The 17801-nt window shown below is 41.0% G+C and overlaps 1 protein-coding gene across 2 annotated transcripts in view; it reads right to left on the minus strand.

Annotated features, from left to right (window-relative positions):
• stxbp6 (syntaxin binding protein 6 (amisyn)) overlaps nucleotides 1-2469 on the minus strand; it is an 80150-nt gene extending 77681 nt beyond the window's left edge. Inside the window, exon 1 of one of the 2 annotated variants that reach the window (XM_080413269.1) lies at nucleotides 2182-2469. The gene's annotated coding sequence lies outside the window, so the exon portion shown is untranslated. Of the gene's footprint in view, nucleotides 1-2169 lie in introns of both variants that reach the window. The other variant, XM_080413270.1, reaches the window with a different exon arrangement.
• Between the last annotated feature and the right edge of the window lie 15332 nt (nucleotides 2470-17801).

The following is a 17801-nucleotide window of genomic DNA, read 5'->3' on the forward strand; positions in this document are numbered from 1 at the left end:
CTGTCTCACATCTGTCATACTTCTACATAACATGTGTATTGGCAAGTTGTTTGTCTGAAAAGCAGAGCTATGGCTTGTGGTCACCAGACAGTGTCTAATGATGTCACTCCTGCAGGCGTAGATCTGTTTTTGTCCATCCTTCATTATATGGCCACTGAAGGAGATAAGGCTTGTTAGTTGTCATGTCTGTCGGCAACATTGAGGAACGTCTGTCTTCTAGTAAAAGATCAATGGACATACATGGAAAGAACAAGCTCGACAGTTTTTTTTAACAATATGCAGCCCGGCTGTAACTGGACGCCAAAGGTGCAGTACATGAAAATGGGCTTATCTTTTATGAGATACCAGATCAAATCAAGCCTTGAACACGTCCTGGGAACAAGTCATATTTTAATAGATGGGTTAGTTAAAGGTAGGGTAAGTGATATTTTTGGGTTAAAACAAAAAGTATTTTTGTTAAAAAGTTAAAGCACTATATTCTGATAGTAATCATTGCTATAGAGTGTTTGTTCAGTAACAGGAGTCTCCCAGTCTCTCCACTTGTCTAATCTATATCCTGATTGAGTTCTCTATCCTGATTGGATAAAATTGGAAACGAAACTGAAACGAAAATGCATTTTCTGTTTTATAAAGAGCTGGAGAGACAAGGAGACTCCTTTTACTGAACAAACACTCTATAGCAATGAGTACTATCAGAATATAGAGCTATTTAACACTTATTTTAACCAAAGAAAATCACTTACCCTACCTTTAACAGCAGGAGTACAACAGCTATAATGCGAACCAAGCACCCTGCCTGCCCTCAACCTGTCAGAGACTCTCTGGCAAAAGACATGAGTTAGCTGCTCCCTGCAGATAAGAATCCTAATACTTTTCCTTTTTTTTTAAACGCTGAATGAATCCAGGACAGACTCCAGCAAACACAGTGCACATAAGGTCAATTCAGACCAGACATAACAGCAGCAAAATTACACTTACACCATCTCCATTTAACCCTGTCTCATGAAAGATAATAGACTATTGTTTCACTTCAACAATTGACTAGTCTCATGGGGAAATAAATGCCCCCTCCCACACGCCACCAAATGCTGCTTTGAGCATGTCAGGACACTTCGAGCTGTTACACATCAATAGAAAATCCTGTGTTGGCAGCAGATGGAACACAAAGACAAACATGAACATAATGATCAGCATGACGAAACTTTCTCTTTCTGACTTGAATGTAGTTGAGGACCCATCATCACCCTTAAAACCCTGCCTGAGTGTTAATATAACTCTAACCTATACAAATGTAACCCAATGGACCCATTGGTTGTTACAACACTGAAGGTCTACAAATGAGGATGAAGTGATAGCTGTTAGGAATCACACACACACAATGATGTAACATAACATCCTTTTCCATTAAGATTCTTCATTTCTAATTTTGTCAAATAAATAATCACATGTATGAATGCTGGTAATATGTTTTTTTTCCCGCCATCTCTAGCTACTGGAGTTGGAAAACAGCTAATTATTGACTTTTGTGACGTGGCCAGGCCAGGGGATGACTGAAATATTTGCCATTCCATTGGAAGGGGACAAGGCTCCTCTGTGTACAGCAGACTAATGCCAGGACCTCTGAGGTAACAGTCAACAACGGTTGCATTAGTTTGAGCATTTCATGTGGTGGGATTCCGAAACCGGGAGGCGTGTTGTAATAGTTAGTGTGTCTGTGTGATCACTAAACAATACAATGTTTACATACATTTTGTCATGAACATATTATAGTCTGATATGAGAGCCTAAGCCTATATGTTTTACGTTTTACTTTTATCAGGAAAATGCATTATGTCACATGGTCTGACAGGCCACCGATATCACAGTCACACACAAAATAATAAATGATACGTTTTAATATACAAGACGCTGGAATGGAATGGAGTGCAGTGCGCGCAATAGTGTCACCCCACACGCGCACACAAACAAACAAACACTTCTTTTCCCACAGAATTGTCGACGCGCACGCGTGGCAACATTTTGTCAATACTATAATAGGCTACGTCAAATAAATACTCTTAAAAGGCTAGGTTATGAACTGTTTTGTGTACATGCCATCATTTATGTTAGTACAATTTCACTTTAAATGACACTAAACCATATGAAAACTAACAGGGAATTCAAGCCCACATTTAGACTCACCACCGCTGTGTCTGGGCGACGTGTTCCACGTGTGTTTCGTCCTTCTTCAGTAAACGTGTCCAGCTGTCAGTTGATCAACTTTAAACAGCCTCGTCGTCTGCGCTGTGATTATATTCAAACCAAACGAGAGCATTTCGCACTTGATAACATCGCGCTGGGTTCACTTGCCGAGGAGTTGTTGCTCTCTCTGTCACCGTGGGGCAGTGTGTGTGTGTGTGTGTGTGTGTGTGTGTGTGTGTGTGTGTGTTCCTTATTGCTGCCTCTGCGGAGGCTCAGCGCCACTATGAACTGAAACTCTCTCGCTGAAAAGTCAGAAGCAGGTTCCACTTCCCAGCAGGATGGACCGAGCCGCCAATCACACACACCCCCAGCGCTACGTAGTCTGTGTGCAGTGGTGGAAAAAGTACTCCTGTGTTTTACTTTAAGAAAAAGTATCAATACTGCAGTGTAAAAAATACTCTGTTACAGGTAAAAGTCCGGAATAAAAAATTGTCTCGAGTAAAAGTACAAAAGTATTGGTCTCAAAATGGACCCAAATGAATACCCAAAATAAAATAGCAGATCTACAATGCCTTGCATAGTGATGCATTGTGAGCTTGTAGATTGGCTATTTTCAAATGGCCGAAATGTATATAGGGCTGAAGTAGTTAATGTATGTTTTGTAATAATAATAGAAATATACAAAGTAACTAGTAACTAAAGTTTTCAAATAATTGTAGTGGAGTAAAAGTACAGTATTTGCCTCTGAGATATAATGGAGTAGAAGTAAAAGTACAGAAAATTGGAAATACCTCAAAATTGTACTTGAATATATGTACTTGTTACTTTACAGTAAGTGTGTGAAACAGACTCAGTGATGTAAACTTTACATCACTGAGTCTGTTTCACACACTTACTTGTCAAGTGCAAAATATGTCTTCTAAATCATTGATTTGCAACCTTTTGTATTTTCAAGGACCTCCAGTTGACCACGGACCCCTACTGTATATATTGATATGATTATGTATGATATATCATGATATCTCAGGGACCCCCGGACATAAATCACCACAGTGAAATCGTGTGTTAATTTAACTCTTGAGTGTACAAATGGAATCAAATGGACCTCAGGGTTCATTTAGTTCCATTCATAGCTATACACTCTTTGTCCCTCACCCCAAGGACCCCTAGGGGGCCCCAGACCTCCAGTTGAGAAACGGTGCAGTGAATTTTGGTTGCATAACATTTACAGCAACATTTTCTAGATATTGTACAGTGTAGGTTGCTCTACTTTGTGCAAAATAATTTGTATGAATATATATACTTGTGGAAGAGATGGGAATGGCATACAGCAAAGGGTCTCAGGTAAGGTCGGATTCGAACCTGTGCCTTAATGGTAGTGCTCTACCAGGTGAGTCATTGGGGCGCCCTGAACTTGAAAACATTTCAAATAATTTTGAGTTGTTTAGAGGATATTCCGAATTTTTGACCAAATGAATAGTTGGATTGCCAGGCTTATTTCAATCTAACTGCATGTGACTAACTTGGTATACTTGCTTGCTATACATTTTCAAACAGCTTGGTGCTGGATGTGTTGGACCACCATAGTGTCATGGTCTATGCTGCTGCCTGCAATAAACTGAGAGTTATAGTAAACCGTCATCCTTTGTTCTCCTAACCATGTCAACAGCATGCTGTGCCATAGGAATGCACACACGCACACACACACACGCACACACACACACACACACACACACACACACACACACACACACACACACACACACACACACACACACACACACACACACACACACACACACACACACACACACACACACACACACACACACACACACACACACACCTCTCACGTCTCTCTCACAGATCAACACATGCACGTGAACAAACAAACATCAAGAGTACACATTTTAAAAGACCAAACGCACACACACACACACAATCACGCACCCACCCACACACACACACCCCCCCACACACACACACACACACACACACACACACACACACACACACACACACACACACACACACACACACACACACACACAGAAAAGTTAGTCAGTCTGTTGTCTCTTACCGGCTGTTCAATGACATGGACAATGATGAATGAATCAGTTATCATAAGTCAAATAAAAACAGCAGCTGTGCAAGTACAGTAGCAGATGTACCGGTGTCAGGTGACATTAAGCCACACAGTACTGCAGAAATTGCAGAATATGCATGATAAAAGACTAACCAGTGAACTGATTCACTATACACCAAACAGAGGTTTTACTTTGTACAGCAGTTTGTGTACTGCAGAAAGTTGTTTTAATGGGCCACAATGAGCATCACTATACAGTATCACTGCAAGCACAAAACAGCTGTACAAATGTCCCTGCATGGCTAAAGATTTGAAAATCTGATTCATTGTTCCATTGCGGATAGACTAGCTATCATTAGAGAACTGCAAGTACACTCTTCCATTGAAGAAGCACATCTTTTATTTGTCTGTTTGCAAACAGCAGTAATTAAATCAGAATGGCCTTCACGTTTTCATGGGTTGGTTTACAACTGTTTGCCTTTGCCTTTCCCTATTGCATCATGTTCTAGTAATGGGCAATGACGTGCCCCAAAGCCATCATCAGGTGTCATTGCAAGCACAGAACACCAACAATACTCATGTGGTTCAAAGTGGGTTGTCATATGCATGGCAGATTATGTGGTGAAAAGCTGATTTACTATTCCACTTGGAACAGGTTCACTATACAAGAAATTATTAAGAAGCTACAGAGGTTTAGTTGCCATCATCAGGTGTCATTGCAAGCACAGAACACCAACAATACTCATGTGGTACAAAGTGGGTTGTCATCTGCATGGCAGATTATGTGGTGAAAAGCTGATTTACTATTCCACTTGGAACAGGTTCACTATACAAGAAATTATTAATAAGCTACAGAGGTTTAGTTGCCAGTTGGCACGCAGTGGTCTAGTAATCAAATAATGGTCCTAACTCCTCACTGGCCTTCAAAGTTTCCTTGGGATTATTTTACAACAGTTTGTCTGCTTTTGTGTTTTCATGCTACAGCGAAACATCTGGTTTGTCATGGGGAAAGATTTCCTTTCGAGGATTTAGGATTGAAAAGTTTCTGAGAGTCTTCTGAGAGTATTTTTATATCCTTGCCTCCAGACTATCACTTTGATTTACAGATGCTGTTACCTAACTGTAAATGGTGAATCTGCAGTGGAGTGTTTTGCTGCTATAGTCTCAGTGCTATGGAGACAGCAGTAGTGTCAGTCAGACACTGGGGAAATAGAGAACGGTCTTTATGCTTCCTTACATGTCCAAACATTGCTAAAGCAGTACCGGTTGAGTCAGTTTTACCAAGTTGAGGAGAGAGAGTAGCCGAGGGGGAAGAGAAAGTAGCACATGTGGTTTTGTCATGCAGATACCCCCCACACACGAGCGCGAGCGCGCACACGGGCTAAGGGGGGCATTAGTCGTTTCCTGCTGGAGAGTCTGGGAATTCAGGCAGCTGTGTCTCTCTAGGGAGAGATTGGCCAGTGGCTGGTTCTGATGAAAGAAGCATAACACTGTGTGGAAGCGGGTCAAGGTTTCTATGGCACTACCAGGTTTCAAAAACAGTCAACAGAAAGATTGCTCAACAATCCTGTAAAAAAAGTCATTGCTCAATGCAACACTAAAACTATATTTTGGATTCATACAGTAACTGACACCACACGTTCCAGAACAGCCTCCAGGGTTTTGCTTTGCTAAGGTGTTTCCAAGATGCGTAAGAGGTCTGGAATCCTGTGGATGGAAAAGGTGGAAAACTATTTATAACTACTCACTGTACTTGAGCTGATCTTATGTCAGTATTTTTGTCTTTTATTTACTCATTTATTTAAGTCTATACTTCTTCTGTTAAAGTATTTCTTTAAGGACTGTTATGAATTTATACACTAGTTGACCGCTGATATGGTCCTAAGAGGGTTACTCTAATTAAGTGATGATTCAGTTGAGAGGTGAGCTTGGAGAACAAGGTGACATCAGGCAGTATCACAAGACAAGTTTTGAAGTTTATTTAACACAGAGAATACAGAACTGGTCACATTACATGACCAGGAGATGAGTCATAAGAGATACAGAAAGGAACAGAGTATGGTATGAATGAGTTGTACTTCAACAACAGTTGCATCTCGTATCATTGGGCATCCTGATAAAGCCATGACCATGGCGTCAAAAGTATATCTATGCTTACGCAGATGAGATTGAATCGGTACAAGTACAAACAGATAAAGGTTAAGCACGTCAAGGCCAAAATATATCATAACAGACCCTTCGTTTAACAGTTTGGCACAAGAGAAGGGTAACATGCCATGAGTCATGTGCACTCCTTTAGCTCATTTTATTAACATAAAAGCAGTGAGTAACATGACTTGAGTCATGTTAAACACTAGCGTTATGTCACTGCTACTACTGTTTTAGTCTAATGGTTAGAGTAAAACAGCAGTTTCTGACCTCCCTTGGTTGTAGTTGTCGTTTTTTATAAAGAGAAAAAGTGAGTCATTGTAATTGTAATTGTAATATTTAACAGGATAGTTTTTGAAACATGCAGTTATTCCTCAAGTAAATTGAAGAGCTATTCTAGACAGTTACTCAGGCAAGTACTCTGAATACCATGTTGTCTACCTCAGTGACTGTTTGATAATTTGGACAATTAAAGCCAGAGACTCAAGAGGCCATAGTGCAAAACAAACTGTAAATGAATACAAGAAACAGTAGACATGTGCAATCAAGATGTGAGCAGTGAAGTGATTATTTACAATTTTTACCACATTCACACACCAACAGTAAGTGAGAGTACAGGCAATACAAAAATACTTCATAAAACATATCACAGGAAACAAGACTTCTACTTCAACTATAACACATGTAAAGGGTTTGGCATCTACTTCTTACCTAGTGTTTTTTTAAGGGTCATCTTACACATGGTAGTAGTACACAAAGTACTATAACTTATCAACTCCTTCAAGAAGGGACCTCCCAATAGGGGGGTGGATGTACTGTAGCAGAGTAGTCCTCAGGGGATTCCTATTAGGCTGAGCAGAAGATTTTGTTTTGGTTTCCCGTGTTGAGGACCCGGTTTCAAATCCAAGTGGATTGTTGCTTAAAGGATACGTTTATAAGTGTAATTTAAGTATTTTCTTATCATCACACCTATCATCTTCACCTATTTATAAGTCTGGCTCATCTTGCCAGAACACATAAAGCTCATGTCCCGGAAGTCATTGAGCTCTATATTGTTGTCCAACAAATCTGTTTAAACAAGTCCCTGAGCCATACTGTTGCGTTGCCAACATAATTCCTAACTTTGATGAACATGGGAATCGTATCTTTTCATAGAACAACTTTCTGAAGCAATGGTGAGCGCTTTCAGAATCTCAACACGGCAATGCTTATGCTTGGTGATGGAGGTTGAATAAGCCTGTCACTTAATAAAGTACAGTAGCCTAAAAAAGAATTACAATGGCCCCGCAGCCCCGTTTCATCACAACGATGAATGCATTGTTGACCAAAACAATAATACGGCTCTGGGACTTGTTTTAACAGGTTTTAGGACAATGGAGTTGTATGATATCCGGGATATGAGCTATATTTGTTTTGGCAAGACTGACCAATGACCATACTTGAAAGTTATATAAAAACACATAACAACCCACAGTAAGCAAGACCGTGAGGACAAAATCGCAGAGTGTGAGCCCTCTGGCATAGATAATTTACGTTGCTGTCCGGCAGAAACCAGCTAACTACATTTTTTCCCATAAATCAGTGCTATTGAACACCCTTTACGTCTGTGTGTTGATTAAAAAAATATTGAACCAATGAAAAGTATTAAAAAACACTTCTGACAAAACCAGCTAACTCCATTGGATCCTCAAACTTTCTGCTAAACCAGCTAACTCCACCAAATTATTGCACCTGATCTCGGGAGAGGACAAGTTGCAAGTTGAGGAAGCGCTCAGCTCCGAACTCTCCAAAATCCGTACTTGGCTTACTGATGATAACAAACTGTCACTACACCTTGGGAAAACTGAATCCATTCTCTTTGGGACCAAACATTCCCTCAAACAGATGGATGTAAATGATTTCAAGGTCAAAGTCGATGACACAATTATCTCTAGCAAAGAAGAGATTACCTATTTGGGTTGTATTCTTGACAAATACCTGACAGGTGAAATCATGGCGACAAAGGTGGTCAAAAGAGTAAACCAGAGAACCAAATTTATGGGCAGAGTTTCCTCTTTTGTCAACCCTCAGGCCCTCAGGACCCTCTCAGGGGCCCTGATTCAGCCACTTTTTGACTATGCTTGCACCTCTTGGTACTCCAACACCTCAGTGTCACTGAAGACTAAGCTTCAAACCTCCCAAAACAAACTGATTCGGCTACTCCTCGGACTGGGGCCCATGTCCCACCTTTCTCCCACCCATTTTGCCAGCCTAGGCTGGCTCAGGGTGGAAGACAGGGTTAAACAACAAAAAATGGGACTGGTCTTCAAAATTGTAAATGCAAGTTTGCCCGATATGCCCCCTATTCCCGCATATCTGAGTGAATACCTCCAAAAAGTTAGCGACACCCACAGTCACAATACTAGAGGGAGCGTTAACAACAATTTGGTACCACCCACCCATAAAACAAACATGGGCAAATTCTCCTTCTACAGCACTGCCACCCAGGATTGGAATAGTCTAACCCCATCCCTCAAAAAATGCAGTTCGCTGGGCTCATTTAAAAGAGCCTTAAAAAGGACTTTCATGAACGGACCTGTTAGACAAAGTATTTTAAATGTAACTGTGCTGTTTTAAATGTTTTGCCTAATAAAATATTCAATCAATCAAAAAAGGGGGGTGGAGTTAGCTGGTTTTGCTGACTCTTTGACCTCCAACCTCATTGTGAGCATGGAGGTCCATTCAGCTGTTCTTATCAATGATGAACAAAACCTCCAAACTCCACTTTTTGTTTTGTTTTAGTCATTTCCTGAAAAATGAACATTTTGGAGTTAGCTGGTTTCTGCCGGACAGCAGAGATATAGGGGTTGAAGGAGTCAGATGACTGACTGGTGTCAGGTACCTGGGGAGGGAGCAAGACTGATTGGATAATTGGAAATGGCAAATGACTGGATGAATGTCAGGAGAACTGTCATTATTGATAGACGTAAGTCAGGGCGGAAGGGAACAAAGAAAACACAAATGAGATACAAATGCATGCCAAGGTTGCAAAAGTTACAATTGCTCAGTACTCTTTCCCATTTCACTCCATCATCTAGAAGGCGCCCCTTGTTCCTATAATTCCCCCGCCTTTCTTCTTCCGCTCTCCCTGCACCATCTTTCTCTCCCTCCTTCCAGACCCCTCTCCCAGTTAGAAAACACAAACATCCTTCCTGCCCATGACATCACAGAACGGCGCTGGGATGTAGGTGTTTGAGGGAGGAGGGAGAACAAGACGGCCCAGTCTCCGTGGAGAGCAGGGCCAACATGGAGATCAGCGTAACAGTACCATGGAGCCTCTGGTTCAACCTGCAGCTGCCTCTCATCTCTCCACACAGCCAGATGGCTGCCACACACACACACACACACACACACACACACACACACACACACACACACACACACACACACACACACACACACACACACACACACACACACACACACACACACACACACACACACACACACACACACACACACACACACACTTAATACCCCCTCTTCTTTCTCTTTGCGTCTCTCTCTCTCCCACTCCCTCTATAGTCTATAGTACCTTTCTGACTTGCTTCTGCTTTTTGTCTTTCTCTTCTCTCCTCTCTCTCTTTCACACTCTCCTCATCTCTCCCTCTCTCTCGATACTATAACTGTTTATTCGTGGGTTTCGTTGTTTATACTGTTCGGTGTTCTGTGTAAATCAGGAGTTCATACACTGGTCACAGAAGCACAGTCTCAGAACTATAAGGAGAGCCATGTGTTATTCTTGCCTAGTTAACACCCAGTGTGCGTGCGTGCGTGCGTGCGTGCGTGCGTGCGTGCGTGCGTGCGTGCGTGCGTGCGTGCGTGCGTGTACATAAGTTCCAGCTTGCATGTCTATATGCATCCACATCAAACTGAGGACATCAAAAAAACACTATGATGATATTTTCTTCTTGTCTCCTTTCTTCAGGTTCTTGCATCAGTCTACCAGGCAGGTTGAACTTGTTTAGAATGAGCTTGTCAAGTATTGTATTTTTTTAAGTGTGTGTGTGTGTGTGTGTGTGTGTGTGTGTGTGTGTGTGTGTGTGTGTGTGTGTGTGTGTGTGTGTGTGTGTGTGTGTGTGTGTGTGTGTGTGTGTGTGTGTGTGTGTTCAACATTTTCTGATCCAAGGACTCTCAACACCTTCATGTTTCATCCACAAAACTAGGTCAAGTGTGACAATCCTTTAATAGTGTGAAATGAGGAATTATTTAGAACCTGCACCCGGCATTGATTCTATCTACGGGGGCATGACTCAATATCTTTTACACACAACCCATAACCATGCCCATTAGATACACAGGAATTCAAGCATTCTGAGGTGAATAAACTATTGCATTCTGTTCTCTTTATTTGATATTTTAGGCTTTAGAGTGTGTAGAGAGAGACCGGAAACTGAGGGCAGCAAGAGGGGAGACATGCAAGATATGATGGGAGTTGGATAACTCAACTCACAAGCATGTGGTCACTGGCTGGGCCACCAGGCAGCCCATTGCTTTCTGTGCTGTTTTCTAGACTTTGCCTGGTATGTATTCTGCCTGCTTGAAACGTGTTACTTTCTCGTGTTCAATTAGGCTTTTCCGTCTGAGTGCGTTTTAATTTAAATTAAATCACACTGTTATCAGAATCTATTTTAATACACCCGGAGTAATCAAGTTCTGTCTGTTTCTGTCAGAAAATGTATGTTGGAACATGTGGCAATACAAATAAGGTGTTTCTGAAGCGCTGTGCTAGGCAGAACCACACTTTATGGGGGAGGCATTGGCCGATGCATCTACATAGTAAAATCCTCAGTGATCATTTATCCATTTGTAACTCTAAGAGTTATCTCAGAGTTACATTAACACTGAAGATTTTACTGTGTAGGCATACCTGCATTCCCTTCTGGATGCGTCATCATAGGACAATGCTGCTGAAAGAGTTCATCTAAGGATCCCATGTCTGCTCAAACACATATTACAGTAATCATATTACATCTGTTTTTATTCTCTCCACCAGGCCGAAAGGCATGACCGAGACTATGTTTTGCACCCTGTCTGTCCGTCCGTGTGTCCGTGTGTCCGTCGCCCCGTCCGTCTGTGATCAGCTAATCTCCGGCACCGTTGGCATAATGGCAGCGAAACTGTGCACACACACTCCCTGGATGCCAGAGCAGAACCTCTGCCCCAAATATTTCACATGGGCCTGTTATAGCACCACCAAGAGGCCGCTTTTTGTGAAACACATTTTTTGACAGTACATCACTATTTTGTCCAAATCGCTTCACAGTATCATAATAGTCTTTAAACAAAACTGGTATTTCAAATTTCTCATGTTTCATCCTGATTGGCTAAGAATGGCTTCCAAAGTTTGCAGGAGTGCTCCGTTTTGAACAAAATGCCTCAAATCATGAACACATTTCCGTGAAATTTCTAGGCCGAGGAAGAAATGCCACTTGAAATTATTCAAATCAGCCTCATGGTGGCGCTATAACAGGCCTATTCGTGTTTTTACCTATAACTGCACCAGTCTGTGTAAAACTTTGTATGCGCACTCCCTAGATGCCAAGGAAAAACCTTTGGCCTGCATTTTTCACATCTGCCTTTTATAGCGCCACCTGGAGGCCTACTTCTGTAAAACACATTTTTGGATATTACTCCTTCAGATTTTATCCAAATTTCATGCAAATCTGTGCACATGATCACAAGCTGACATGACTATGCTTATAGTCATGTGATCGAGACGGATCTGTTGGATTTTTCATATTCCATCCTGATTGGCTAGGATTGACATCTAAAGTTTGCAGGAGTGGCCCATTTTGAACAAAATGACGCAAAGCATGAACGTAGCATCCGATTGCAGTGAAACTTTGCACGCACAGTGTCGCTCTACGTTGAGGAACAAATGCCACCCTTTCAATATTGCCCTATTATAGCACCACCAGGAGGCCGAAAACTATTTTTTTAAATTACTCTGTTCAGTCCAAACATCACGGTACATAATATATATTTATTATTTATATTTATATTATTATCTCTTTAGTCAAGTGATCAAGACGGATCTGTCCGATTTTTCACATTCCAGCCTGATTGGCAAATTCAGAAAATTGCTGGCCCAAACTAACCTACCTGATCTGGTGGAGACCTGTGCTCTGAGGAGCACTTTTTAAGTGGTGCCAACCACTCCAAGAACTGACTTTGTATGTATGTCCGTATGTATGCGCATGGCCTCAACAGCTGCAGCTGATTGCAACACAAAGATGCAACAAGTTACACCAATTAAACACAAACAGGAGTACAACACATGCGCCACTTAAAGACATGCACACACACACACACACAGGCTGGCTTCATGTGGGCACGCACGCACGCACACACACGCATGCGCACACACTTGAATTGAGTAAAAATACGTAAAAGTGAGTAAAATATTTAAAAGTAAATTAATTGAGTAAAAATCACACCCAGTGTGAAGTGAGCGGTGCTATTTATGAGTTATTAATTTCATCACGCATCTCGGTAGCCAATCACAGCACGTCCTGCGAAGTGACGTGCTTAAAATGTTTACATTATTATTAATTTCATCATGCGTCTCGCTAGCCAATCACAGCGCGTCTGCGAAGTTTGAAGTTAATTTCATCATGTGTCTCGCTAGCCAATCACAGCACGTCCTGCAGAGCTTAGCCTATGGGCGTGTTTTCCACAGGATGGCGTCACAGCGAAAGACTAATTTTCACGACGGAAAGAAAAACTTTCACCACGGATGGGTCCTAAACCCTCTTATAGGAGCGGTTGCACCGCTCAAAAATTCTTAAAATGAGTAAAAAATATTTAAAGATGTTTCTGCCAACATAAAGTTATTTTAAAGCAGTCTTAGGCTGATAATAGCCATGTCCAAACGTTGGTAGTTGTAACTAAATAAAACTGTCTGCATTGTGGCTACACTTATGTGACTGCATTCCATAACACTTGTATCTTCACTGTGGTCAGCACCTTTCCAACACTGGTGTGTGTTCCTCAACAAATCCTGTATGATTACAGGGATAAAAATATAATGGGGTGCACCTGGGGTGCTTGGTGGCTCAGTTAGTTTGTATGGGATCAGAACACTGAATCTGACCCCTACCATTGTCTCACATATCTCCCCTCTCTCTGCCCTCGTATTCCTGTCTCACTTTTATGCTTAATTCCTATCGGAATACAGCATAACATTCCAAAAAGTTATCAAAATATAATATTAACTTTCTGTCACTGTAGGAAGAGACATCTTTTCAATAAAATTGCTGCTGCTTTTTATTGACATGAGGCTTGACAATCATTTGCCTCCATTAGTGTTTGACTTTGTTATATGAGTATTATGCTTAAAGACCATGTTTTAACCATTTTTCAGCTGGCTCAACAAATCCATTAACCATCAATCTCCGGAATGTCACACTAGGCACGAGTAATAGGTTTCATATTAAGATCAATCATATAGTGTGCTCTGAAAATAAGCAATGGAATTAGCTTTCGATCCAATTTGGAGATGTGCATCCTTCAAAGAATGCTGATTAAATGTTTGTTTGTTAAATGAAATCAAATCATTAATATCACTTTAATAAGTCAGCTATAATTAATTAAAGAAAGAGTTGGTCTCTAAGAGGAAATGAAGGAGGAGGAAAGGAACTTAAACGTACCATCAGTTTCCCTTTACCATCAGTTAAAGCTTCACTATGTAACTTTCCTCTTCTACCCCAGATTTTAACCCGTTTCCTGTGCACGTGCTGAATAATTTTTGACTATTGAGCAAATACCATCTTCTTCTTGACCATCTTGACCATCTTGACCATCAGGTCAAAATTTGTGTCAGATCCTGTGCCTACTACTGTAGAAGAGCAGGGAGACAAAACATATTGTATTAACATACTCTACCATACAGATTGGACATAATTACATTTTATTAATTAAAAATAAAGTTACATAGTGGAGCTTTAAACTGTACCATCACTTAAACCACACCATCAGTCTATTTTATTTGACTAACCAAGCTTTCCAACAGACAGCACAGTATTTTCCTCTAAGGACAACTGAATAATGATATGATTTTCTTGTGCTAAATTCGTTTAAAGAATAAACCACATTTACTCCTTACTTATTTTTCCTTCATTCACTTAGTGATGACTAATCTGAATGATGACTTAAAGGGATACTTCACTCTCGGGCCGGGGACACATTTAAAAAAAATATTAAAAACAAATGAAAAAAGTTATGGAAAATTCATGGCCCCCTCACGACACGCAGTGTCCTACTAATGTGTGAGGGGGCCATGAATTTTCCATAACTTTTTTCATTTATTTTTAATATTTTTTTTAAATGTGTCCCCGGCCCGAGAGTGAAGTATCCCTTTAACAGACAATTGACACCATCTGTGAAGCTCAGCGATCCTGAAAGAAAATATCAGAGGAGAGGAACCACGTCATGTCAAGATGCAGGAAGTTTCACAGGAGGAAATGACTTCATCTTCTGCTTGGCTGGCCGCTTGCTTCTGTCTGGACTGACTTCAGAATACAGTATCTGTATTAATATCTCCTTGGCATTTGTTTACCTAAGGTCAGCTACTTTTCTATAGTGCACAACAAAGGGAGGGTGGATGGTTCATCTAACTGTGACAAACCCCATATGGAATCGAGTTCCGTTCAATATATATGTTATATTTTCCCTCATCTATAGCTTTTTCCCCTCACCTGCATTGTTATGCCACTGAAGGAAATAAAACATTTCATCTCTGTCCTCTCCTGCAGGCAGTAGCTTTGCTTTGGAAATATGATTTTGAGAAGAATCCCCTATATATCAAAGTTAATACCCTGGGTTGTGCTGAAAATACACTTTTAAGGAGACTACCTGGATGATAGACACTGTGTTGGTGCTACACATCATTAGCCAGCACAAACTAAAATCCATCTCAATCATTACAATCTCCTTGGTTGACTGACAGACACACACACACAAGTGTGTGTGCGTGCGTGCGCGTGCGTGCGCGTGCGTGCATGCGTGTGTGTGTGCGTGCGTGCATGCGTGTGTGTGTGTGTGGGGGGTACATATATCTTCACCACTCCATTAAATCATCTGTAAAATATACTAAAACAAGATTAAATCTGTCTTTCAGCTGGCTACCAATGTAAATCTGCTATTTTGGCTATTTTTGAAAATCTTTGAAAATTAGAGTTTTTAGTCTTTTGTTGAGTCCTTGAGCAAGAAGCCTATTGCTCCTCCTGAACAGGTTCCGGTGCCTTGCATGGGTTCCTACTACATCGGCGATGTGTGAGTGAATGTAAAACACTTGATGCTATATAAATGCACCATTTACATTTTTACTAGATTGTGTTTGAACTAACTGTAGAGGCGAAAATATCTTTCTTGTAGTCGCTTCATTTGCATCATTTTGGTCACTGGGACAAAAGTGAAGTGATCATTTACGTGTTCACCTATTTGTCATGCTGTCAATCACTGTATACATACTATGGAAACAGTGCCGAATTCTAATAACAACGTTTTAATCTAGCATTTGTAGGTGTAAAAATAAGAAAGATTGAACAGCTAGATGTTCCATTTCCTGACTAGAATATCGATCGTTTACAGTCAAGATGTATAAGAAGACGTTTGCAGAGGTTGTTTTTCTCCCCCCCCCCCCCGGCTGGCAGCTGCCCTGCCCAGTGCCCAGTGTCCCGTCTAAGAAGGAGCTTCTGACTGAGGGCTTTAATGTGTATATTCCCATTTGAACCCTCTAGATTTAGTAAACTGTACCAAAGTTAATTATGTGTTTATTAATTAGCTGACGGCTGATCAACAGCTAGTCATCCTGGGGTCCAAGACAACATGCATGAACAAAAATAGAAAACATTACATACACAATTATGTAAACAATTATTTGATCTTATTTTTATAAGATTCAATCATTTAGAAAAAGCATATCACAAAAGTCTAATGACTCGTATCACATAAGAAAAAGTGATGAAACAACCGTACATGGACCGCTTTTTTCCCATCTTCACCAAATCTCGGACAAAAATATCCGATCTACAAGCTCACGTGTCACAACAACGCGACGTGTTGTGAGCTTGTAGATCGGATATTGTTCCCCCCAGAATATGGATGCTGTGATTCAAGTGATTAAGCTGGGGGGGCTCAGGCCACCCTCATCATCAGTCTTCATGTCTCAGAGTGTCCTTTCCCCTGTCCCATCATGTCCCTGTCTGCCAGCAGCCTCTTCCATCCGGTCCCTTTTATTACTTTGCTGCCAGATAACCGTCAGAGGCGGCTAATTTAGCCGATCGATGAACAGAGCCATCGGCGTGTCACAGGGAGCCAAGATCCAACTCTATTTTCCAAAGTACAATTTGGTCTTTATCGCAAGCAGGGTGAGCCGTGACACACAGGGAAATTTTCATTCGCTGTAAAATCCTGACTGTTCATTAAACAAATGGATAAATTACCACTGAGGATTTTATTGTGCAGCCATAACGCTACAAGGAGGATGATTTAAGGATACATATGTACAGAGGTGGTCACAGTGAGCACTGGGATGCTGGGATTAAATATTAGACGTCTTATTATAGCCTTGTGTATGGGAACATCTGATGTGATCATGAAGGTCAAACAGGCAATACACAGACCATAAAACAGGAAACAGTGTGAACAAGGCCCTTAAACATGATGCAGAGGGTCAGAGGTGGTAGTAGATCTTTGGTTAATGCCGTTGACCCAGCAAAAGTCATTAATGAGCACACTGTAATTTATCTCAGTTTAGCACAATGACATAACCGGTCTACATAGATACAATGTGACAAACACAATAGCAATGGTTGTGGAAAATAATACAAAATGATGTATTTTAAAATGGCTTGATGAAATCTATAACAAGACAGGATCTAATAACGACGTGGCTTCCCTGTGATCTCTGACATCATGTTGATGATACCAGACGACCTGAGTTATTCACAAAATGTCATTTTAACCCCCAAAAAGTAGCATGCGCCGGACATTTGGTGCTGATTGGGGCAATGGTCTGCGACATTAGCCCAAGACAGACATATAAACTGACAGACAGACAGACAATTTACAATTTAGGCATTTAGCAGACGCTCTTTATCCAGAGCGATTTACAGTAAGCAAGGTAAACATACATCAAACGCAGAGAGACAGTAGCACCTCAGTAATCTATAGGATCATAGGTTACAGACAAACGGCCATTTTGTAGATGGCTAGGAACCATGCCATAAAAAACTAAACAAAACAAAAGGTTTAATAAATAGGGTGCTCTCAGTGGTGGATTCCTGTTGATCCTTCCTGGTGTACGAGTTCGATAAAAAATTACCCGTTTGCCAGATGAGTC

Source organism: Gymnoscopelus braueri, assembly GCF_963280865.1.
Source record: "Gymnoscopelus braueri genome assembly, chromosome: 19".
In the NCBI taxonomy this organism is placed as follows: Eukaryota; Metazoa; Chordata; class Actinopteri; order Myctophiformes; family Myctophidae; genus Gymnoscopelus; species Gymnoscopelus braueri.